Genomic DNA, 27,082 nt, shown 5'->3' with positions numbered 1-27,082 from the left:
GACGACGACGCAACTGAACCACACTTGGCCAATAAGATACGCCTGCAATGTACAAAACACAATAAGAGTATGTTGTTGTATATTTACGATACGAGTCGATGCGATGCGTCAAGTAACTGTCGTCTATATGCGGCACACGTCGGCAATGTATTGAGGATGAAAGTGGAGAATGTATTTGTTATTGAAAGTAAGGTAAACTAATAAGTTCATCGTTTCCCACAAGGAACGAGGAAGGAAAGAATTAAAATTTGTTTTGGTGACCCATGATTTTCAGAAGCATAAGCTTATTCCGAGGTGTCCAACCAGTCCTGATGCCATATAATTTGATGGAATTTTTCCACTTAGTATGGGGCAGTTTTTCTACTTTTTTGGCGCAGGCTGTTCTTCCGAATTTCTGGGCCGAATCTCTCTCTCTAATCGTAAGCTTTTCAGAGCGAAATCCTATAGCATTTATTTTTTATGCATCCAATTTACGCTACAACATTCAACAGGAATGATAGGAGATATTTCCATTATCGGGGAATATCATGCCTACGTGACAGAGTCTCCCCAGCGACAAGTGTCCATCGTGGAGGCACTTAAACATCAACAAATTTAATATGAAAAAGAAGTGACTTCTGATTACTTCTTCTGATGTTAAGCTCTTAAGGAGCATAAATTTTCGTTCACGAACCCTGAACTGAAGAGTACTTTCGTCTTTGCAACAGTGAACTGCAAAATGTCTTTATATTTTTCTCGTGTCTTCAATCAAGCCAAGAAGCTAAAAAAAACGATCTACTGTTCTACTCTGCTCTTATGTCCTGATATTCCTTTTTTCAATTCTTATGGAAATTCATGTTGAAGAAAAGATTGTTGCAATTAAGAGAATATTACTGTAATTGTTACTTATTTACATACATAAATGTCTTTGCAACGCAATGCTCGAAATGCTTCGCATTAATATGTAAAAGCAGAGAGACATGAAATGAAGACTAAATTGTCAGTAACTTTCTTTTCTTCTCATTCTTTGAAATTGAACTTAATCTGTCAACACACGTTAATGCTTTTAGCAAAGCATGTGAAAATCTATTTATAAATAAAATATTAATACAAAAAAAAAAAAAAAACAAAAACAAAAATTGCCCACTTCTAAGAAATGTCTTCATTTCCCAGGTCGATATAGTTCGCACAAGCATTAACCTCTTAAAGTCAAATAAATGGACATACATACATATCAACACATATATAAGTATATACATATAATGATCTTTATAAATATGTATGTGAGTGAAAATATTAATCTAGAATTGATGATTATTTTCCAGCAGTTTATCCTCAACATTAAAATTGCCACTTTATGTCATCGCCAGCCTGAACGAAGCAGCACCCAAACACATAACGACAGATATGCGTATTGCATTTTGTAGCGAAACAAAAAAAAAAGAAAAAATAGAAGGAAAACTGTACGATAACTATACTAATGTGCAATTTAGAAATGCAAAGAGTAAAAGTCAAGTAAAACCGAATTACATACAAAGCTAAAATAGGATAGGATAGAATATCAAAGACGAAAGGATCGAGACAAAACAAACAAATCGTATATAAAACGGTACATACATACATACGTATGTATACCCAAGCTGGTTCGAAAGGATAACCACAAAGACAAACATCAACGAATAATGAACAACAACATACTGTACAATGGGGTAATGGCAACAAGAGTAACAACAACAAAAACAACAACAAAGTCACAATACACACCAAATATTAAACAACAGCAGTAGCTACGACAACAATCCGGCTGCACAAAGGATATAAAGGAGAAAAAATATACAGAAAAAAAAAAAAAAAAAGCGAAAAAAAAAAACAAAAAAGAAATAACAGAAGACAAAACAAGAAACGAACGAAGCTATAAACTTTAGACTTTGTGTGCTGTTAACTCTGCATTATATTACCGACACATTTTCAAGCTACTAGCTAAACCAGTTACAACCAGTTTCTGTGCCTCACTCACCAACCATTACCGCTACTCATCTAACTTAAGTCGGCTCGTCATGTCTGCTAGTTGACTACACATATATATATATATATATATATATATATATACGTGTATCGTTATGTACAAAAACGTTATGTTAACAAAGAAATTGCACATTACATGCACATGCATACAAATGCACATAACATATACTATATGAGTATGTATGGTGTGTACGGGGAAAAAAAAACTCAAAATACTGGCAATGTGTAGAAGAGTAGAGTAACAGCACCAGTAGTAGACGACGTAAATTGCATTCGACATAATGCGTTTTGTGCTTTGAGTCGAGCCGAGTCAACTGAAATCAAGATAGTCATTGACATTTTCGTATTTTTCTTTTACTTTTCTCATTCTTCTCTACTTCTAGTTAACTCTCTCTGTATGTGAAAGTAGTGAAAATTGTACTGTACACGGTTTACCAGGGTAATTAAATGTCAAGATGTTTTGACTGCAGCGAGACCCAAAGTACATTTAAATGACGCTAATTTAACAGAGTGTTGTTGTTGTTGTTGTTGTTGCCATTGTTGTTGTTGTTGTTCTTGTTCTTGTTTGGATTTCGAAATAGGAGAAAAGAAAAACATTCCACGTTTAAATAAACAGTTGTAGTGCATATTGTATAAGAAAAATTAACTTAAAATTTAAACGAAAATTTATTTTTTTAAATCACTTTTAAAAAAAATAAATTTAAACGACCAGATGAATAGATGAAATAATATTAGGTTTATAAACAAATTAGAATCACTTCAATTATCCGCTTATCATTTGAATCGTTTACATGGCAAGGCGATTAAGTTATTGGTGTCCAGCATTTCAAATAATTTTCTTTAATAATCAGGCTTAAGATATATAACAACAATTTCTATGACCTTTAAATAATGCATGTTTCTCTTTTCTACAAACATGAAAGAGAGAGAGAGAGAGAGAGAGAGAGAGAGAGAGAGAGAGAGAGATTTATAAAAAGTTATCAATATATATTTTCTGTTTCATTCTTTTACCGTGTTCTAGGCATTTTAAGCCGTGATATACAAGCCCTCCGTTCTATATGACCCATGGGTGCTCTTCATTTTCATTCCATAATGTTTTTCAGGCAAGTAAGTTTGTTTGCTAGTTAGTACTGCCGGCAGAGCAGTAGCAGAATGAAGTTGCTAGTATTTTGAAAGAGATCTTAATTAACAACTGTGATATGGACTTGTAGGCTTGTAGGTTTTGCAAAAGTCTAAATGAGCTGTTGATTGCTATAAATGTCTTAGGGCTGATGGTTACTTCCGTGGATGATTTTCAGCTGAAGCATTTCATGCCTTTTAATGCCTTAAGACTTATGTGAAACGGGAACGGCAAATACTTCCCACAGAAGATGACCGAATTACCAAGCGTCCTGATTTATTCGTACTCGATTTTTCCTTTACTCTTTATATATCGCCCTTTTATTTGCTTTTATCATAAATAATTTCAATCATTAAAAAAATGTTCAATTTTTCATATTGATAGCTTAAAAGGACCTACGCCAACTATAAATATTATCTTGATATCGTCAAAAATCCCAGATGAGATAAAAAGATAATTATGGTTGTGGCAAAAAATTCATTGAGCACTGGAAACTTTAAACGCATGCTTCCCAAAGTACGGCCTATAGCGAAGTTACTTTATACTTTAATCAAGTCAATGTTTCAACTATGTTTTTTATTAATAAAAGGGCTCCTATTTCTTGCTCGACGTTTCGCCACTTCCACTCAGGCACTCACCATTCACTCACACGAAAGCAATATATTGAAAAAACCTTATGTATGTCTATAGAAATGTAGAGCGTCAGAGCGTCTTTGCATCGCTAGAATGGCTCCAACTTTGTCATTGTTTTAATGTTTTGCTGAGATCTTTTTTTCCCTCCTACTTGGAACTATGCTTAATGAATTCCTCAAAGGTTATTGTTCTATTACCTTTTCTTTCATCCCCAAAAAAAAAGTTGCCAAAAAACTCTGTTTCTTTTCGATTGCCACACAGTGCGTGCCAAACATAATCAAGCGCACCTTTGCTTTGTTTTCGATTAAGTTGACACAATGGCTCAACATTTATTGATAAAACATTTAAAGATATTTGTAAATCTTGCTTTCGCCCTTAAGCTATCACTTTAGGTATCACTTCTTATGCGATATCACTTGCAGAAAATATGTGATAAAGTATTAAAGCGAAATCCCTTATAGCAGTAAGTTAAGAAAAAAAAATAAGCAAGAAATTATGTTTAAAAGAATTTTGAATAAAACCGAAGAGATTTTTCAATTAATTCCAGATTAACCTATGGAATGCATACAATATTTGCGGGCTTATCAAGACTTAGAATTAAATCTCTTATGCAATTATTATATATTTCTTAAACATATATGCAAACGCTTGATAGCTTATAGAATTGTAAAATAGATATCTAACTTGAAATATTTCCAAAGACATGCAATGAATGCATAGCAACATAAGAATAGCTGTTAAAAATTTTGTAAATTCTCTCTATGTTGATTAACACGAAGTTGATTGAAACAGACAGATGAAGAGATGCCCAACGAACGACTTGGCATTTCATAGAAAACCAAATGCTGATGATGATGAGTATTTTTCTATGTGTTTATTAATGGCATAACAAATATAATATAACCGCAACAGCTGGATGAAGAAGGAAATGGCTTTACTCTTATATTTTTACTTTATTTTTTTCTTTTGTTTTTTTTTTGTTTTTTTTTGTTTTTTGCTTTTATACGCAAAATTTAACAAAAATAATTCAAATGCAAATCTTTATGCAGTATATAAAGAGGAACCGCATTTTGCATTTAATCGTTGCATACTTTAAACGTATACATGGTTTACCCCATGGCAGCGAACAGCAGACATCAGTTGGTAAGTAAAGCTTGTCTTGTGGAATATATAATAAACTAAAAAAGAAAAACAAAAATCGTAGAAATCTAAAGTAGCATAAAAAAATAGAGAAAGTTAAAATATAAAAAAAAAATAAATATATATATATATATATGCAAGCACAAATGCACATACATAAATAAATGGATTATGCCTTCAAAAGAAAAAAAAAAGAAAAAATGTACTTGTTGTTCATATGCAATCATTTTATGAAATCTAGTGCAAAAAACACAACAAACATAACCAACACCAACACCACCACCGCCACTGCTATATTTCGTCAAGTTTTCGCAAAAGCAATTTTTGAACGCGTGAAGTACGAAGAAAATTGCATCCATAAATAACAAGCGGAAAACGTGATAGCGACAAGAAAAAGAAGGCTAGAAAAGAAAGCAAAAAAAAAAATAAAATAAAAAAAAATAAAATAAAATAAAAAAGAAAAAGAGCAGTGGGGTAAGACAAAATATGCACGATTTACTATCCCAGAAGAGACTCTCTAATTCCGAGGAGAGCAACCAATATTATTCATATGGCTTGGAGCGAATTTTGGATACCCATTATCGAAGTGAAATACGAAAATTTGAAACATTTATGAAATGACTTGTAGAAGAATATCATAAGAGATCCATATACATATTCATATATTTCTTATATACATATATATATATATATATATATGCGAATTAATGAAGAACACAATCAAAAATGTTTCTCTTCTACATAAAATTTATTTAATCTTATAACCGTATAACACAAGTTTTTCATCTTGAAAACTGTTGCTTGGCAAGCAAAAGATCCTATATGTATGGAGATATCTTTGCCAGCATAATGCAAGTAGTTGACGTGGAATGCTTAAAGCATAAGAAATTAGCCAAACACTCAGAGCCGTCATTATTGTTAACAGTGACTTTGAGCGAATCTAGAGCAACTTCTAACGCTGAAAGCGAAATTGCCGTTATTTTGTAATAAGAGTGCGGCCATCTGCCTTCTACTTAGCGCCTAATGTGCAAAGTGCATGCCTGTCGTCGAATAGATGAAAATGAGTAAAAAAAAAAAAGAAAAATCTTTTACAAGATGGCTATTACATATATTATTTCTTTGGCAAATGACACGACAAACTTAATACATTGTCTATTTGTGCTATGATCAATATAAAAAACGGGAAACCGTTATAAAATACTCTAGAAACCTGCAAGTGAAATAAACGTAAGCAGAAAGTAAAAAAAAAAAAAGAATAGAAGAAGAAGCCTTTGCTAAATAACTTTAATACTGCATAAGATAAAGTAAAGAAAAGGCGAAATCATGGTTAGGGAGAAAGTAAGAAGATTATATAGAAAATGAGGTCAAAAGCGGGTCACGTGTGCAACTAACATTCTGTTGGATGCTGTTAGATGCAGCAAACAAAGTTTTTCTCTTAATAAAAAGAAAAAGAAAAGAAAACAAAATAAAAAAAAAAAAAAAGCTAAATAAATATATATATATCTCTATATGTATGTAAGTAGTTGTTTGCAAGTTTAGTATTCGTGCACACAAAAATAAGAAACAAGCAACTAATAAGGCCTTTAGTGCTGTTTTTAAGAACATACATAAATATTTTTGTTGTTGTTGTTGTTGTTGTGAAACGTCCTCCAACCCATACAAGCACGCATTATAATACAAGCATGCAAGGATACGTAGAATGAATGTGTTGTGCTTCACACATCAAAGATAACAAAAAAAAAAAAAATTATTTTTATTTTTTTTTTTTTTAAGGCATAATTCTCTTCGTCTTTCTCTTTCTTCCGCACTCTCCCTTTCGCTGCTCTCTGTCCGTATATTTAACATATTCTGCATTAATTTGTACTAATAAATACATACATATAGATGTATGTGTACATACTAGCAGCTATGTGTTATTTAGTGTTACAAGGTAAAGTAACAATACGTGCATATGTTTGGTTTGAAGGAAAGTTCTTTCGTTTAGGTTTTAAAACAAAGAAAAAAAAATTTTTGTTTTTTTTTGTTTTACTTTGAAATTCGAAGTAATGTTTCCCTTTGAAAAGTGAATACTACTACTACTACTACTACTATTACTAAATGTGAGTATTCTTAAGACAATAGGCTTTAAGGCATGCAACGATAACAAAAAAACTCACCCAACGTATGCGAAGATTTAAATTTTATCTTTTTTACTAAAACCCATTAGTTGCCCTACGTGACAAATAAAATCTTTTGCTTGCCCTAATTCATATATGTAAATATCGGATCGAGTTGCATTGCTCTAGGCCCACAGTTGGCTCTTACGCTAGTGCAAGAGAAAGAGCAGTGATATCGCACTCACAGTTATATTGTATATCGTATCATAAATATTGGATGCATTTTAAATTTTATTTACTTATAGTTTATCATCACCTCATAAGTAAGACCACAGCACGTTCCCATTAGGCTGCGGCCCATCCTTATCTTCCTTTTGCTTACTTCATCTTTACTTTCGTCGCGTTAACACGTATAGGAAACATTACCCGACATTACATACCGAGAGGTTGACAAATGGCTTAGAATAATTAAAGCACCTCTAAAATTTGTTTTCGTTACTTGCAAATGGCGTTAGGACTTTGCAATCTGCCCGCTCACTTCAAGGCAGAACAACTCAGTCTAATTCGTATTTCAGATAAAGCATTCGCTTTATATATACGGAAAGCATATTGTATATTTACACGGAATATTCGGAGTAGACATCGCATTGAACGATAACCGATTGCATTTATCAACGCAATAAAACGGTTGATGTGCCCTAACATTAATTTCTTGACTCCTCTTAAAAGAGAATAGTTGCATACCTTTTTTTACCATATTTGCGTTCAATGTATTTTACATGTGTATAATGTATGTTTAAGTATGATTTATATAAATCAATTATAATATAAAAAGAATTTTTTGAATAGTTTCGTAAAGTTTTGTACCACACTAGCCATCACACTAACAGAAGACAGATGCAAAGATTCGGTGTATTATAGCCTCACCTAACGCCCGATTCTGTAAGAGAAGTTTCGATACATGCACAGGTACGAAGTGTATGTAAGTGCTGCTTTAAAAAATATAACACAGGCATAAAACGAGGCGTTACCTAGCTGCCAGTCAAATACAGTCATACAAACTCACTTTCAGTTTTAATTGTTCTGCTAAGACAATAGAATCTTTTGTACTCTTTTTTTTTTAGTTTCTTATTGTCGTTACTGGGGTGTTTGTTGTTCTTGCTGCTGTGTTTAACAATTTGCACAGCTTAAAAAACACTCACTTAGACACAAGAGCAAGTGCCATTCAAATTTATATATATGCACATATACACAGGTACATATATATATATATTGTTTTTTGCGTTCATTATTGCGAACTAAGTGCGTCACTCAATTATGGCTGTGTGTGTGTGTGTGTGTGTGTGTGTGTGTGTGTGTGTGTGTGTGCGTTAGTTTCAAGGAAACGAGAGAGTAAAGCAGAACACACGCATAGGTACGCTTGTTGTTTATTCAAAAAGGGCCTACAGATCGTATACGTGCTGCAGAGTTATTATTATTGTTGTTAATGTAATGAGACAAATTCTTTTACGGCTCTTTTTTAATTGTTATAAATGAAAAACCGTGAAAAAAACCATTAAAAAAATATCATTATTTTTACACACACATATACATATACATATATATATATATACATATATATATATAGATATTAATATATATGCAGAGATGAATTTAAAGAAAATAAATCTTTTTAAATTCATTTATACACAAATATCAAGTGAGCAATTAACTCTGCATACATACTGCAAGTGGTTATAATGTGTGTACGCGAACACTCTTACGTTTACATACAAACATGCGCATTGAATATTGCAATAAGTACTCGAGCAATAATTAATGTTGCATTTATGTATATATCTGTTTTTTTTTTTTTTTTTTTTTTTTTGTTTTCGACAATACATTCATATCTATGCCTGCATATCATTATATATTATGTATTTGCGTGAACACATACGCACATATGTTGCAATTTAATGAGTTTCATTGAATTTGTCGTTGTAACTCTAAAGCTTAATTAGTATCTATGATTATGCCACCCATTTTTAAACAGCCAGCATTAATTTCCATATGCACAGCATTTTATTATAATTTCGATGTTGTTTCGGAGAGAAAATGTGCCAAAGTAGAAAAGAAAAAAAACCCATTGAAAATTCATAATCGATGCTTTTGATCTAAGGTCAACACACACACACACACACACATAACGATGTTTTGATGAAATTTTGTGTTATATTAGTAAGTGGAATAGAGACTAGAAATGCAATCAGAAAAAAAAAAAAAACCAAAATTACATTGTTGCAACCAGTGTACCTTCATTCAGCCAATACTACAGGTTACAAAGCTTTGTCATTTAGATAATTAAAATCCATCATTTGATTTTTAGAGTGTTTTTTCAAGTAAATGCAGCCTTTCAAAATTAAAAAAAAAAAAAAAAAATCCGTTGATTTTAAACCGCTGTTGTATGATCAAGTTTACTTGTAGCAAGATATTTGAAATATTCTTACCCGGCGACGAACGCTCATCGATCGCTGAATCATTCTTGCGTACATTGCCTATACAAAAAAGCCAATCTTGCAAAAGTCGGTCTAATATTTATGAACAAAAATCGTTTAAAAATAATTTTTTATACAACTGAGAAATTTTTTATGAAATGCAAAAATTTTTCCTATCACGGTTCGATCCCGTTTACTACTACAATGGCCTGCATCTTTCGACCCAAAACAGTTTAATACCTAGACATTCAGATAATTGGATGGTCACACGTGCTTCAATCAATTTAAAAAAAAAAATGTTGCTTGTTTTCATGCTGTATACAACCACACAATTTTAATACACCCCTCATAATACACAAGTAATTAAAAATTTTATAAGTAATTTAATATTTTAAGCTTACATTTAACTGTTGGTTTGTGCAATAAATCGCGATTAACAAAACAATTTTCTGCTTAAAAATAACGTATCGTATAATGGGCATGTAACTATTAGGTAGTTAGGAAATTTCTTGCGTAACAGGTCAAACCTTAACCTTTTTCAATTAGCTAGACAGATAATTGGGGTTAATAGTAAAGACAATTACATAGCTTCAGCTTATGTTAATTTTGCAAAAAACTTTCAAAACGATCGAGGCGAAATTTTCAAAATTGGAAAATCAGGGAAAGGAAGATAAGCATATAAGACATAGCTCACTGTTCTATTGCAAAAAATGGTAAAAGAGCCGAACGCATTTGCCAAAACCGGTTCGCGAAATATCGTTGTGGAAACTTTTCAGTGAAAGTTTTGCTGAGCGATATGCTTTTCAAACGAAGTTCCCACAAACTTTTTGAGGCCCAGGGGAGACCAACAGGCAGGATGGATATTGAAAGGCTCTCCCTCTCTCTACGGGGACGTAGAATCCTCATTAGGTAGATTAGAGATGAAATACGTGTGTTCGGGTTATGATATTTTCTTTGTTAAACATTCCACGTTGTTTGGGATTTTTTAAACTGAAAAAATTAACACGAATTTGTTTTCTTCTATTGCCAGAAATATTCTTTTTCTGTTTCATTCGATCAAGAAGAGCAATACATTAATTCTTCGACATATGAATCAAAGGAAAATTTATTTTAAAATAATTTAAATAAAAAGAGAAACCAATTTTTTTTGGATTACAATGTATGCAACAGTTAATTAACATTATAAACATTCTCATGAAAATACAACTTTGTTTTTTTAAATATATTCCATTATATATATTATAGATATGATCGCTGAAGGAATCTATTAATAGATTTAAAATTTGCATTTAAAATAACACTATCCATACAATTTCATCTAAGCTTTCATTTAAATCTAAATAGATCGAGAATATAGATGTAAATGTTACTGTCCGCGTCTGTAGGTTAAAAGAGAAACCCAAAATTTCGAATGCGAAGTTAGATCGGTAAGATATTCAATCGATGATCTATCTATGTTCACAACTAAAGATTCTTCGAAATTTGTTCAAAACACGCTAATGATTGCTTGCACAAATCAGTTGGTGTAGTGGGAAGCAGAAGCCGTTGGAGAATTTGTAAACGCTACGAAGTAGTGATTTTTTGCTCTCGATTCGAAGACGTATTAAAGAAAGTAATACTCTCAGCCTCAATGAAAAGATTATAGAATGTCTCCAAACACAGGCTTACTTTCTTGACAGGTACACCTAGCATCGTCTTTACAGAACGAACCAAATTTTTGCTGACAGGTTTGCCATCACTTTAAGAATACATTTGATGTTTTTACTAATTAAACTCGTCAAACGGACATACGCTACTGGACCTTGCAATTCTCGTTCACGTACAGAGTTGTAAGTTGTATACAGATAAGAAATTTTCCCCTATGACATGTCCTTTATTTAATAAGTAACATTGCAGGTTATTATCGCAAATTATTGAAGCGGTCGGTTACTCGCGAATTTTCAACTTATTTAATTTAAACCGTAAACTTAATAAATTCATTTTTATAAATTTCATCTTTTGCACTTTTAACTTCGACCCTAATAGATAATGAAATTCTGAAAATTTTATTAATAAAAATTCTTTTCCCGCTAAGCTTATCCTTAAATCTTTAATGCATGTTCCGTTAACATTCAACTGGAAAGCATTTTTTTTTTTTTTTTTTTTTTAATTTTTTTTTTTTTCGGGAAAAAAAAAAAAAATGATTTTTAATTAAATTTAAAAAAAAAATTTTTAATTAAAAAAAAAAAAAAAAAAGACAAAAAAAAAAGTAGAAAAAAAGCAAAAAGAATTTTACATTGTGAAGCTGTTTAAATATTTTCCCTATTGCCAGCTTCTGATTCTGGCCTCTGTTTATCTACAGTTTGCTATTTACTATACAGGCTTTGCGTGTATATACAAACACATTCATATATTAACATATATATAAATATATAGGGTCATCCATTAAATGAATTCTTTGTTTCTTTACTTTGTAAGAAAAACTAAACGGTGAAGGATATCAATCTGAATTGTTCTCCAGGCTATATATATATGTATATATTGATCTTTGCCTCTCTTTCATTTTCAAAATCTCAAGTTTGAAGCAATAATTTTGCCATTTTTCCATATAAATCGAATCTTATTTCATCGGTAACATTAGTTCGTGGGTTATTGAAGTAAGCCATCGCTCCAGCATAAACCGAACGTAAACGATCCAATCGAGTTATATCGTATATGACCTTTCAACTTTTCTTTGTCATAAATTGTTGAAGCAACGAGTTGTGCGGTACGTTGCAACATTTTATTAAACTCACATTCCGTTCAAGACAAAACCATCTTAATCGTGTCACAAAAAGTCAATAATCATTTTTCTGTAGCGTGCGTTCTTCATTGAGGATTAATGCTCAAAAACAGACGACATTTTCAGCCCGCAAACCACACCCAAAAGTTGACTTTAACACAACTTGGGAACATCGGGCGTGTTTTTCTTCTCACTAAAGGGACAGATGTCTCTAGGTGCTTAACGTGGATACCTGCCGTGAAGGCTTAACCCCAAGGTGCCCGATGGCATACGGATTTTGAAAACGTACACTCAACGCCCCGAGGAAAGCCTCGAGTTCCAGTGGAGATACGTTTATAGGCGTATCTCCCTTTCAGGTGAGGGCGAGGCACTATCTAAACCCTCTGTCTTTCTTTGGGTCAGACACACGGTTCCTGTGCAAATCCACACCAAGCCAAGGCTCTTACCGCAATTTGGGCCAACCGTAGCCACTACGTAGAAACTACCGCAATGGGCCACACTAAAGGAACTAAAGTAAATCTTTTTTGCGAAATCCTTTAACGAAATATGCGCTTCATACCATATATATGCATATAATTGCTTTCCATTTGCTGTACAACTATGTATGTGTAGAAGAAGAAGAAAAAAATTTATTTCAAATCTCAATTAAAAGTGAGTTTTATTTACGTTTACTTTCGGAACTAAAGCAAATGGATGACCCTGTATATGTGTATGTACGTTGCGTGTTTAAATATTATTAATGACCGACAGTTTTTAAAAATGACTCTTTAACAAGCTTTTATTCTTCAGCTGGATTTTCACTTTGGCCTTAATAATATTTGTTGTTGCTGTTGGGTTTTTTGTTTTGTGTCTTTCTCGCTCTTGTCGCTCCTCGGCCATTTCCACTTAAAGCACCAAACATGCCAAATTATTAAAGGCTTAAAGGCCAATGTTGCATTATATATTAAGTAATTAAATAAAAGTAAATTTTGCTGTTTTTTTTTGTTTTTGTTTTTTTAATTTACATATATTCAAGGACAAACGGAAGCCATATAAAAACAAATATACAAATAACAAAAAACACAGTTTTTTTTGTTTGTTGTTTGGCAGTTGAAACTATTAATCAAAATATTTCTTTACGAAATTTTCAACTAAAGCCACAAACAGAAAAAAAATTCGAAATCTGCTATGTGGGACGGACATTGGATAATGAAAAAAGTAAAGTTACTACTCGCGAATGTTGTATAAATAAATTATTAGTAAAACAGTTATATACTCTTTGAATATATCCAGCACCTTCAGTGACAATATAGTAATCTTTTGGTCCAAAAAGATAAAAATTATTGTTCTTTTAGTCGATTTTAGTAGAGATATGTCCGCGTGATGTCTTAAATCGAACTTATAACTTGCAAGAGCGGTCATGTTTGCCGACATAAAAATTTTTTTTTTTTTTGTAAATTTTTAAAAGAACCCTAAAAGCCCTCAGAACTAAAGCGTCCTCTTTACAATTTAAACTTGCTTGTCCCCCGGTCTGTCTGCCGATCTCTGTGTCCGTCCTTGTACATCTTGTGTTCAACTTTCTGATCGTAATATTTGAAATATTTTGAGAAAATTTTTGGTATTTTAGTGTTAGGTTAGGTAAAAAAATCAAGGACGTAGTGAACCTTGTTCGACTATAATTAGTTTTTCTTTTTTAAATTTAATTGATTACTAATTAGTAGAAAACATATGCCTAGAGTTTTAAACTTCCCATCTCCAGTATAAAGTTAATATAACCCATGCAAAAATTATTCCAAATTTGAAAGATAAACACAAACATTATGGATCGACATACTTTCTGTCCCCGAAAACTCGTTTATTGTAGTCACATGTACATATATATGTATATAGTATAGAAATATATATAAAATAGACAAATACACATACAAGTGATAATATGTGGTTGTTTTTTTTTTTTTTTTTTTTGACCTATTTTTAGCATTATATATAGCAATATGTTCATTCTTTGTAGCAAATGCATTTTACATATACGTATGTGAGGTTATAATCAAAAGTTATGTCCACTTGACAAATACATACATAAAAATATCGAATATTGCACTTATATTTTTATTAAAAATTAAAATTTGAAACAAGAGATCAACTCTCAGGAATTGATGTAAAAAAAAAACCCCTAATATTCGGTTTGCGATGAATCTTTAACACTCGCCATTCCATCAAAATTTAAAAATTCATTTTTACATGATTCGGATGAGTTTGGCAATTTATGCCTTCTTATGTTAAAACTGAAAAAAATATGCGCTTCGATTATTATCTACCTGCGCTAAATTGTCTGTTATGAAAATGATTGGAAGCAAGTCACTATCACTTTTTGGGAACATGTGCGTTTCCTTTTCCACTTTCAAGTTCAATGTTGACAAGCGCTAAGCTGGCATAAAGAAAATACGCATAAATTAAATGGAATCGAAAGGGCATAGCAGGTCGACCATGTACTTCGGAGTGTTAAAGACATAGCACACACATATTCCCCTACACTTAATCTGACCATCTTAAATATGCACACACAACCCAAAGGTATATAAAACTTTTTATCAAGTAGAAATTTCTTAAGTACTTGGTCAAAGCAATTTTCACTCGTCACTTTGATTGATATTCTCGATCGCTATATATAATTGTAAACATTCTAACTTATCACAACAATTTTTCAGAAAAGTTGTTGAACAAGTTTTTGCCGAACAAGACTTGATTTACAGACACAAACTAAGAATAGCTTTACTTTTGCCTTAATTTTGGGGACGTTTGACTAATTGAGAAGTGATTACTTTACAGTATACAGGCAATTACTTCCAATATAAAAAAAAATAAATAAATTTTGATGTAACAAATGAAATGGCAAACTTAATATATTTTCTTTGCAGGTATAAAACATAAATTTTGATTAACATGTGAATTTCTATTTTCTTATCAAGTTCCATAATGGTTTTTATATCAATGTGCTTACTGAGTATATCACAATATACATACATATCAACGAAATTATTTATGGTTTATTCGCATGCATTCAAACTCTCATAAATACTAAAAGTTTTCCCATTAAATATAAAGTTATGAAAAAGAACTAAATCAGCGAAAAATTTCACCGTTAAACGAATCTTGTCTACCATACATTGCATACAAATCTTATATTCAAGTTCTTAAGTTGACCTCTTAGGTTTAAAGATATTGAGATCAATATTAAAAATAGTAAATATATATATATATATATATATATATTTACATATATTTAAGTATGATATAAATTGGAACTAAAAATATTTTTAATTTTTTCTTAATGCTATGCTCTGCTAATGAACTCTTATCATAATTTTTCTTACTTTCAGCCAATAGCCTATGATCAAATCTGACGCCAAGAAAGAAGACATTATTCTCAAATATGCGGTAAGTTCAAGCATAACAAACATATTAATTATAATATAAATTATTCCTTCCCTTTCCTACACAAATACAAATGTAAAGAAAAAGAAAAAAAAAAAAAGTCTTTTTGCATAAGATTTCATTTAAGCGTTAAGCACTAGTTACCTTCAAGTGCTGCATCAATTTGTAAACATTTCCGATTGCCTGCATTCATACGATTGTAGTTAATTAGTTAGTTTGTAACGTTGTGTCATTTCGGATTCGAATTCAAAGACTGTTTCTTAGTTTATGGCTTATTGGTTAGCAAACAATCGGAAAGATGCAAGTAACAAACGTAATAGCAAAACGAAGAATCTTGTGAAGATCCATAAGTCTTGTGTAAGCCACACTTAAATCCTACTTTGGATAAATAAATGTACATTGTTACGTTACGTACGTAGTGTTTATGCTTTCCTTTACAAGTAACCGCAAAGAAAATAAACCATAAATCATGAATTACTTACTTATTACTTTAATGTTGATATTACCGAAGGAAGCAACAATGAAATGGAAAACTCGTCAAAAGATAGTGTAGAGAGCACATATTTACTCGAAGACAATTCAAATCTGTTGAAAATATTTTCTTTGTAAATAAATTTTGCCAATATTAAGATATTTTAGTCATCAAATGGATTTTGTGCATGGAATTTAAATGCCGGTCATATAGATTTACAAGACCTTTGTCATATTCGTAAATATTACGCATGCGGGCATCAAAAAGTTTATACATCTTCTTAATCGACATAATAAATGAAGACAATTTCAATCATGTGTCTTTGCCAGTCAGTCTACCCCGCCTTGCTTATATGCTTTTATGTTCTTGTCGGGACAAAAATGGCCAAAAATTATCTGAATGCTTGGACATGTCATGCGCATTGGTAGTAAAGCGCATTGGGGGAAGTTTCGTTTGCATATACTATTCCAAATATTTATAGAGTGTTCTTCCCAAGTTTTTCTGCATTTAATTATTCCGACTTAAGGATTTGCTCACAGGCATTAAGAATCAATTTTTAAATTTTACCCTTTACCCGTAATTTGGCGATGATCGGAAAGAATTGGGTGAGAGAGATAAGGAGAAAAGAAAGCGGGTGACCTCAGCCCGGCATGAGCTCCCTTGGCAAGCATCTCTCTCTTCACTTTAGCTGTGGAGTTGCATCGCAACCGGATGCCTTGCCCATAGAAAGACAGAGATTTTAGGTAATGCCTCGCCCTCACCAGAGGGGAGATGTGGCCAAAACGTAACTCGTCTGGTACTCGGGGACTTAATATTTCTCATGTGCGCCGACTTCGGCACCGTATGCTGCGAGGACTATTAACCTCGGGGCACAGTGGCGTTAAACCTTCACGATAGTGTACCCACGTTAAACCCTTAGAGACATGTTCACTTTCGCTACAATCACATATGATCATACCGACCTGAGCTTTGAACTCACGAACATCGACTTATTTATCCAGATATGCGACAGACTAAGTTAGACGGATATCGGCCTTTTTTTTTTTGTGAATTTATGAATTTTGCTATTCAGGAATATATATCTGTTCAGATTTAGATAAAAATATAAATTTACATAAGGTGCATTGCTAGAATATGAGTGTAGCTGAATTTAGTGTTGTTGTTTGATATCCATTTTAACTTGCATGCGCATGCATAAACAATTAAAAATATATGATATAATTGCTATAAATAAAAATAAATAAAATCTTTTTTCCTTCTAATTAATATTTTTATTGGGTACGAAAATTTTCATTCTTTTTGTGTTTTTTATGTATACAGATATATAAATATACATATGTTAGGAATACGCGCAATTCCGTAACATTTACCGTAACATTTCGTGATCGATGGAAGACTTTAGGTTAGGTTCACGTTTCCGTTCTTGCCTGGCAAAGCTTTGCCACAAAAACCCTAAACGTAGAAAGTATTGAAGAATTTCAGTAAATAATTTATAGATTTTCCTGCATTTGCTTTGAAAGACTGAAGTAAGCCAGAATGGGCGATGACCGTATGTCAATCAAGTGATTATTTTAAATGTATTAATTTTAACTAAAAGTTTACTAACAAACAGATTTATGACTGACATTTTTAACTTCAGGTTTAATTGCTTGCTTTCCATTTTGTTAAATAAAAGATTATTTTTAGCATCTGTGCCCCAGAAGGGTGGGGCTATAGTCATGTTGTTACAATGCTCGCAACACCCGAGAGGTAGCTTTGGAGATCGCCTATAAAGTATTCCTGATCAACGTGAAATTCTGAATCTATCTAGCTCTGTCTGTCCGTCTGTGCGTCCGGTGTGTTTTGTTTGCATTTTCAGGGTCGCAAAAATTCAGATATCGCCTTCAGATTTGATAGAACCATTGAAACTTCTGGCAAGCACACCGGGATTTGGAAGTGGATCAAAGACACCGAGCGTAATAAGTGCAATTGTTACTGGGTATACAATATGCCAATTTTCTTACTTACTTATTTAATTATTTCTTCAGGTAGTGGAGTTAATTGAAAGGAGATACTTATAAGCGAATTTCGTTCTTAGTTAAAATATAAGAGAGAGTTAGAGTATAGAGTTGAACAGTGTGAAAGACATTTTCTTATAACTCAAAGTTAAATTTACCCAAGTTTCTATTTAATTTTTGCATTGCAAACGATCCCAAGTCGAGAATAATAAACTTATTATTATTATTATTATTATTATTATTATTATTATTTTCGCCCGAGAAATAAATTGTAAGACTAAACTCTTAAAAGCACTAGCATCTAACGCTATCGGCTGTTATTAAAAAACTCTATCGCACTTGATATTCGAACCCACTACCATTGACTTGCTAGTCGAGATTCCTCGCCTTCGGCTGCTCAGGCGGATAATAATAAACTTCACTTATATTCTTAGTTTAATATAATAGGTATATATATATATATATATATATATATACGTATCTCTCTCGATAATAATTGTTTATTGAGCAAATGTCGACAAAATGAGATTAAAATCTTGGCAACAACTATAACCGAGAATTTGCAAAATTGATAACTGCGTTCTAAACAACATTGTTCTCTCTATTTAGGGCAAAATGTAAAATGAAAAAAAAAAGAAAAGAAAAACAAAGCAATTCAAAGGAACTGAAAAATATGTCATATTAACTCTGATATACTGATTGCTATTGTCAGAATATCATTTTCCATTAATCGAGTTTTTCTTTCCAAATCGATTTTCCTTTTACACAGAAACTCAATTTACATGTCATACATTCTTTAATATTCCTTTCATTTTTAAGCGAATAGTTTTTAGTATCTTCTTCTTTTTCTTCCTTTTCTTTTTTTTCTTTTTTTTGTTATTTTTTTTTTATGTGTTTTTTTTTTATTATTATTTTTGCAGTCACCTTGATATACTCGATCGTATCTCAATACCACCTTGCAATGGCTTTCGTTCTCGTATAGTATATTGACGCTTGTACCAATTTTCTGCTTTTAATTACTCTTTTCCTTCTTTCGTTCTTTCATTCTTCACGATTTGTATAACATGTGGGATATATAAAGCGTTATATCTCAAAATGATTGAAGAAATTTTTGCTTTTAAACGCATTTTAAATTTTGTAATGCTTTGTATACATGCATATAAAATATATATATGTTTCATATGCCTCTTAAAAGGCAAAATGTATCAAATCAATGTAGGCTATATATATATATATATATATATATATATATGCATATACATATATATGTATATATTACACAGTTATTACTGTAAATGTATGTTATGTAGTGGGAAAATGTCATTTTTATTGTATGTGTGTGCATGTGTGTGTGTGTGTGTGTTTTACGATTTCACACCAATACATTTATATGTATTTTTTTTTTGTTAAATCGTTGTCGTAAAATCCGGTTAATGTTTGCAAAGGTAACGTTTGCGTTTATAAGTAGCGTTATAGTCACGTATTATGAATTCAATCACAACCATAGCATATTCTTTCGCACATATTTGCTTTACTCATATGTTTACTGCTTAAATATTTATGCTACGTTATGTTCTAAGAAGCACGTAATAAATTGAGTTTTGTTACGTAGTGGCCTGGAATTGTGGATTCTCCCTCTATCTCATCCTCTTTATCTCTCTTTCACTCCATCACGAAGCTTTCACTTATTATTGTCATTTTTAGAAAAAAAATTTTTTTTTTTTTTTTTGTCAAAAACATCAGGGTCAACTGTAGATGATTTGATGATATAACGAACTTGAAGTAAAGCGTCGCATTTACTTTAAATATTATCTATGCTATGCATATATGCATGAAAACATGAGAACACTTGTGAGAATTTTATGATTCATAATCAGGTCGAGCTGCATTAGATCGATACAATAGAAATTTTCCATTTATGTTGATCCTTGTTAGGTTCTCGTGACAAGGTGTTAGCAAACCCTGAAGTCTTTAAAATGAACAAACTACGTTTATTGTTGGAGGAGAATGTATTCCGGATTCAACTTTGATTGCAGATAAATGAGTGTTCAGACGGTAACGGCATAACACTTAGCGATTGGGCATACACTCACTATCTATGACTTCTTTTTTTCCTCACTTCTTTCCGATCTTCATTTCCTTATACCCATAAGGCATATTCTCTGGGTGATTGTGGAAAAAAAAGAAATTTACGCTAACCTTTAATATAAGGATTTTTTTTCGAGCAAGAAAATTTACAGCCATTAACAGTGGCTAGCATTGGTAATATTAAATCATTCAGTGATGAAGTAATTTGCTTCATACTGAGCTGTGTGTGGTTGGGCTTTGTGTGACCGATTTTCACAATATCAGCCTGAATTCCTATCATTTAGCAGAAATCAACTATAGCATGAAGGCTTTAAGATCATCCTTGCATTAAGCGGTAATAAACACACATATCTAATCAAATTATAGATTTGAAATACTACCGTTTTTATTTGTTCAAAATTCGGAACCTGAATAGACCGCTACTGACCACTTTGATGGTCGATTTGGTCTTTGTCAACTGGATACACAGTTAAGTCATATGTAAAGATTTCAACTCAATTATCGTAAACTATGTCGACGTCGGTCTAAAGGAAGTGCAGATGCACTTTAATCGTAACAAAAGGTTTCGCTGATCGAGTCATCGAGGTATACTTCGTAGAATCCCTGATACGAATTTGTAATCCTTACAGCTTACCTAATACATTTTTGGCTTTAAAATGGCTATGAAAAAAAAAGGTAGAACAGAATTGAAGACATTTATTAACAAACCTAAATGGAATGCTTAAAGCAAAGTGGAAAAATTCTTTTTGACATTTGCAACAACTACAACTAAAACAATAATTTTTTTGGAAAATTAAAGTAAAAATCATAAAACGTAAATTGTGCCATCCATAGAGATCATTAATTCATTTCGAGTATGAGGCAAAATGTTAAATGTGTGTAAAAATGTAGAAAAGTGCAAAAAAAATGTAACACGAAATGTCAAATTTCGTAACTACAGGTTATGTTGTAAAATTAGACTTTTTAATAGAACAAATTTGACAGCATGATTGCTTTTCCCACTTGCATTTGAAAATTCGCAATGAATAATGTAATTGCGAATGTTAGAAAGAGAGAGAATGAAAGCGAGAGCGAGTGGGAGAGAGAGAGAGAGAGAAAGAGAGAGAGAAAAAGAGAGAGAAAAAGATAAGAAGATACTTGTATCCTGGACTTAAGCGAATTGTCAGTTATAATGGTTTGGTTGGGTGTGTAGTATGTCATTAAAGTGCCTGATGCTTTTTTATCTGTTGATATATATATATATGTATATATATAACAAGTAACAAAGAAAGCACACGCATATAAAGATATATTCTCGCCCAAATAGTAGGTGAGTATGTGTGCTTAAAACAATCGTTGAATAAATCTATCGAAAAATTCTGTATGTGACAGAATAAAGCATTTATTCTAGAAAAATCGAAGGACTACTACCAGAGACTATCAAGCAGGGAGAGCGAGAGAAAGAGGCACGTACTGGTAACTTTAAATAATTGCTGAACCCTGAAATATACCTGAGGTGGTTCACATATCTGTACCTACCTACCTAGGTACATATATATATATATATATATATATATATATATATATGCATAGATATGTACATATATAATATATGTATAAAAGCAGAATTTTTGCCAAAAAGAAAAGCATAAACCCTTACGCTGGCACACGATTACACAAACATGCACACACACATACACACACACACACACACACACACACACACACATAGGCGATGTGTAAGGTCAAATGTATACAATTTGAAATGAACCTAACACCTCAGCATGCAGGTGCTTGTCGAGGCAACATCTATAAAATACTGCCACTGCAGTTCTCCGATGGTCTGTCTGTCCATCTGTTTGCTTCAGCTCTATTTGTATGTGTACTGATGTCTTTTTTTTTTTTTCTTTTTTTTTTTTTTATGTGTATGAACTGAAACTATTTTCGCCCAAAGTGTTTTTTTCTTTTCTTTACTTTGGTAACCTGACCATGTGTTTCCGCTTTGCTGGAACTATTTGCCCGCACACATACTATACGTACACTCTTTGCACATTTACTCACATACCGGTGACTTGTACAATTTTCTTTCTTGTTTTTTTTTTTTAGTATTTTTCGGTAAACTTAATTGTTGTTTTTATTGTTGTAAATTCTTTTAACTTTTACAACTACTTTTCTTTTCTCTCTTATGGGCGAAAACATATATTACTTTATATATTGACTAACAAAGAAAAGATTGTAGTAAAAGACTTTAGATAGTTAAAGCAATGGTATAGGAACTGAGGTACACCAACTTACTTGACTTGCAAAATTATTGAAAAGAAGAAGAAAAAAACCAAAAAAAAAAAAAAAAATCTTGACCTCTATAACCCGAAATGATTAAAATTGATTGAAATGTCAAAGTTCTTTTTTGTGGCTGTTAGCACCTTTGAAACAGTTGTCATTTTACAGCAAATTGTTGGTAAACGCAATATTTGTGACAAAATTCAACTAGAAAAAAAAAATATTTGTGTTAGAAAAACAAAAATATCATGGAAAGCCTTCTTACGTTGCCTGACTGACTGAATTTGCATTTGACCTCACCATGAAAGCATTTTTTGAAGGGACGGGATGCCTGCAGGAGCTACAGGAAAAAGGAAACTTTTCTCTCGGCATAGAGAGCCGAAAATATGTAAGGAGCTTGTGACCATATCTCAAGAACCCAAATACCTAAATAAGTTTAGTTAAGCTGTGATAAACGTGCACCTTAACATTTTGTCTTGTTTCTTGGAGGCGATGCAACTCCTTTGTCATTTGCTAATTTTCACAAACACATCTATATGCATTTAATCTTTTCAATTTACATATCTTAACGTAGCGAACACGGAAATTTTTCTTAAACAATACAAAGTGAGAAAAACGTTTAGACAAAGAGACATGAAGTGACTACAGCTTAATGGATGGCTACCTAATCAGTAAGCTTGAATAGTGTCGAGTACGGGCAAAACGCATTGAGAGTCGAACTCGGGAATATGCACAGAAGAGTGAAGGATGAGCGCTTTATAGCGATTTCTTATCGAATATTTAAAGTCTGTGCTCGTGACTCGTACCTAATCATCACCATTCAAGCGAGTATTGCCAACCATCAGCTAAGTTATCGATGCGATATTCTCATTGGAAAATCACATGTTTTTACTAATATCAATAGCAAGGATAGTGATCGACATAAATTATTTTCCCCTCCATGTTCCACACACACTTCGCCTTTATATCGAAAAAAAATGTTCCATGGGCGAAACTACACTATTCTCCTTTATATGAATATTATGTTCCCTCTAGGATCACTAACTAAAAATAGTAGAAAGGAAGATAAATGTTTTTATTTTAGTTGAAGTAGATTTTATACAAAAAAAAAAAAAAAAAAAAAAAAAAAAAAAAAATGAAAATCTTATATATTCGTTTAATACCAATAAACCAAACCTATAGAAATTTTTCGTAAGCACATGTGGATGGTCATCCCTACGAGTATAGTGAATATATTTATATGAAATCACACACACACACACACACTTGTTCTTCTTCCTTTTTTCTTTTGCACTTTCAGATTAAATAACAAAAAAGATTTCATAGTTTTCATCATATCACCCGCCTTGTGGCCACTAACTTCCCATCCCTTTGATCATCAGCCACGTAACACCTTCTTTGCTTTATGGGAATTGTGCGGCTAACATTTGACCTTATTTTCTTTATCAACGAATTTCAATTGGAAAAATTTTTGCTTTCTTTTTTCATTCTACGGAATGTATAATATATATGGAATAGCCTCAGGACTATTATTATACCTATGCTATCTTTGCCATCAGCACATAGCAAACGGGAAAGGACAAATATATCACTTTTTTTTTTTTTTTTTATTTTTATTATCTATAAAAGTGTACTTTTGGTATTTACTCTATGGAAAGCAGTAAAATTTTTCGAAGGATTATTTGTCTGCACAAAACAGGTGTCAAAGCATAAAATTACACTCTTTGTTATAAACATATTAAGATTGTTATCATATTATATGACTACATACATAGGTATATATATGTACATGTATGATAGTATGTAGATTGGTGTGCAGAAACGGAAAGTGTTATGACAAATAAAAAGAATAGGATCATGAATGAACGCAAAGATATTTTATTTATTGCGGACGTGTCTCGCAATTGTCCCAAATGATTATCCAACCAAGTACCAAATCTTTATAAAAAATTAAATCTTAAATCGTGTGTAAGGGGAGTACGGGAACAATGGTTCAAATAAAGTCCTTTTAAATTTTCTGGCAATCAACAGTTACATCACCGGGCAACATAAACCAGCTGCTCAAAGACTTTTAATATATTACGTACGATAACACCTCATGATTATACGGTTGGCTAAACTGTGTGAAAAGGAGTATAATAGTTTAAAAGTACCATACCCTAGCTTCGTTGTTATTACCTCAACAAAATTCATATTAAGTTACAAAAGTGCAATGAACGCAATTTTGTTTACCGACCTAATCATATTTAAACATGCATTTAAACATGCAGGTAAACTTACATTCCGAAAACCAAAAACTTATGATGGGCGTGAATGTAGCGAATACGCCCATCAAGTCTCAGTAAGCAGCTCTATATCTTCATGAAAATTTCTTTCATTTATATCGCAATTTTTGCTGCCGAAAGATTGAATATCATAAACAGAAAAATATAGAGAGGGGCAATAATTTGTACCCTAGCCCGGAAATAGATCTAGAATTGCAACAATGAGTTTTTCCGTATTGCAAGGTTAGAAGGTGCTTATACAGCTTTACCATATACCCAACATCGGTATGTTCTTCACTTGCACTTGAAAATAGAGAAGGGTGTACAAAATTCACCACACACTCATTTAATATCACTTGTATAGTCGACAACTGTCCGTTGTCTGCATAAAGTTTGTCAAAACTTCTATAAGTGCGGGTGTCCGTGAACACAAACATTTACAGACATTGATACAAATTTTCGAGCAATCGACTCCGATATGACCGTGACTGGGTACGAGTACATATTGCTTTTGTTTACGTTTTAAGTGAAAAGTATATAAAAGCTATAAAGTTGTCGAGAGCTTATTGAATAATTTTGCTGATAACAAAAAGTCAATATTTATTTTAACCTTACAATGTAATCTCCGGTTAGGGAAACCAATTTTTATTTAAATTTCGAAATTTCATTCTTCTTCTTCTTCTGTTTCTTCTTGTTAACAATTTTCACTTTGCAAAACAGAAACGAAACGAAACGAAACGAAACGAAATCTTTTTTTTTGGCGATAAATAAAAAAAAGAAAAAAAAAAAAGCGCTATTGAGCATAAAATTTTTAATTAATCATAAGGGACCAAATATCACTTGACTACACGAAATTTATCTAAATATGATATAATGTATGAGTAATAAAATGTTGTTCTTAGTTAATAGCATATTCTGCGATTCCGGAGCGCAAACAAGACGTAAATCAACTCAAACGCGTATGCAATGCAAGAGAATCCTCCAGATCGCTTTTCATATCATAACAGAATTTATTGTTTCATATACGAAAAATGCGCAAAATATAATTAAAACGTAAAAAAGAAAATTAACGCTCAGATGAAATTAAGATATAAGAATGAAGTGCACATGAATTTGTTGAGACAAAAAAGTATACGCGAAAAACATTACAAAAACAAAAGTAGATTACTACCACTATTTAAATATATATAGTGCATGAGATAAAAGAAGAAGGCTTCAAGGCTTGATAAATAGTTGCTCTTTGATGTAAGGATGTTGTGTTTTTTTAAGTAGCTACTGCTCCCACAAGCACCCCGACAGGGCTAAAAGATATTTGACCAACAGTCTAGTTCTACAAATATGATTACTAAACTTTTTTATTCCATTGCTCGTTGCGGAATTTCCCATAGATCACGCAAAGCATTTTGGCAGCTCCTTGCTCCTGAACTGCACTACTCGCCTTTAAAGATTAGTCTGCCTTGTGTCGACCTTCAGATATTTTCACATTTAAGACGAACAAGCGCTACTCCCTATTTTCGTTCACTTTCAAATTTTTAGTTCTTCTTGACTACAACCGTATCATCAACATAACCAACGTAACCAACATTGTTTCAGATGAAATTCAATTTTCAAATTCTCCCCGCCTTTGTGGAACAGTATCATTATAAATTACTTTAAAACTTTAACTAAATCTTTTGGAAAATATCTTGAAAACATAGAACTGCATATTTATTTCATTCGTATATGGAAATTGACCCTTTCGCCATCAAAAAAATTCAACAAAACTAAGTAAATAAGAAAAAGTCTTTATCGTAATTAATACTAATATAGCGTAGAATTTGAAGTTAACTGCATGAAGTGATTCATAAACAATGACAAAAGAGAGATGGATTCGAGTCATCTGGGTTATAGCATCATTTAAAGAGGCTTTCCTCTTAATAAAGAACATCATCTCATAGAGTAGTGTTGTTCAAAACAAGGTGAAAGCAAAGCAATTACGGCCAGACCAGCGTTGTTAAGTTGCAATTCAATCTTTCTATTGAGAAAGAAAAGAATGCTTTCACCATCTCGACTTTTCTCTCTCTCTCTCTCTTTCTCTCTCTCTCTTTCTCTTTCTCTCTCTCTCTCTCTCTCTCTCTCTCTCTCTCTCTAGCCCTTCCATTGCAAAGACTACAAAGAGGATAACGTGTTCTACTTGAGAAAGATGGTAGTTTTTTTTTTTTTTTTTTTTTGACTTGAAGCAATCACATGTGAAAGTGACTAAGTTTTGCTAAAGGGTTTGTTTTCACTTTTTTTTTTTTTTCGGTTTCCTTACCTTCTTCTTTACTTAGATATGAATTATTTTGTTTCGTTTTTTTTTTTTTTTTTTTTTTTTTTTTTTT

General features: G+C 32.1%; 1 protein-coding gene across 2 annotated transcripts in view; it reads right to left on the bottom strand.

Moving 5' to 3' along the window:
* The window catches only part of LOC119635094 (serine-rich adhesin for platelets), a 189,051-nt gene that overhangs the window by 75,151 nt on the left and 86,818 nt on the right, over positions 1 to 27,082 (bottom strand). The gene's annotated exons all lie outside the window — the stretch shown is intronic.

Source organism: Glossina fuscipes, unplaced genomic scaffold (assembly GCF_014805625.2).
Source record: "Glossina fuscipes isolate IAEA_lab_2018 unplaced genomic scaffold, Yale_Gfus_2 3, whole genome shotgun sequence".
Taxonomy (NCBI): Eukaryota; Metazoa; Arthropoda; class Insecta; order Diptera; family Glossinidae; genus Glossina; species Glossina fuscipes.
The sequence above is the reverse complement of the archived record's forward strand: the minus strand, read 5'-3'. Positions and strand labels throughout refer to the sequence as shown.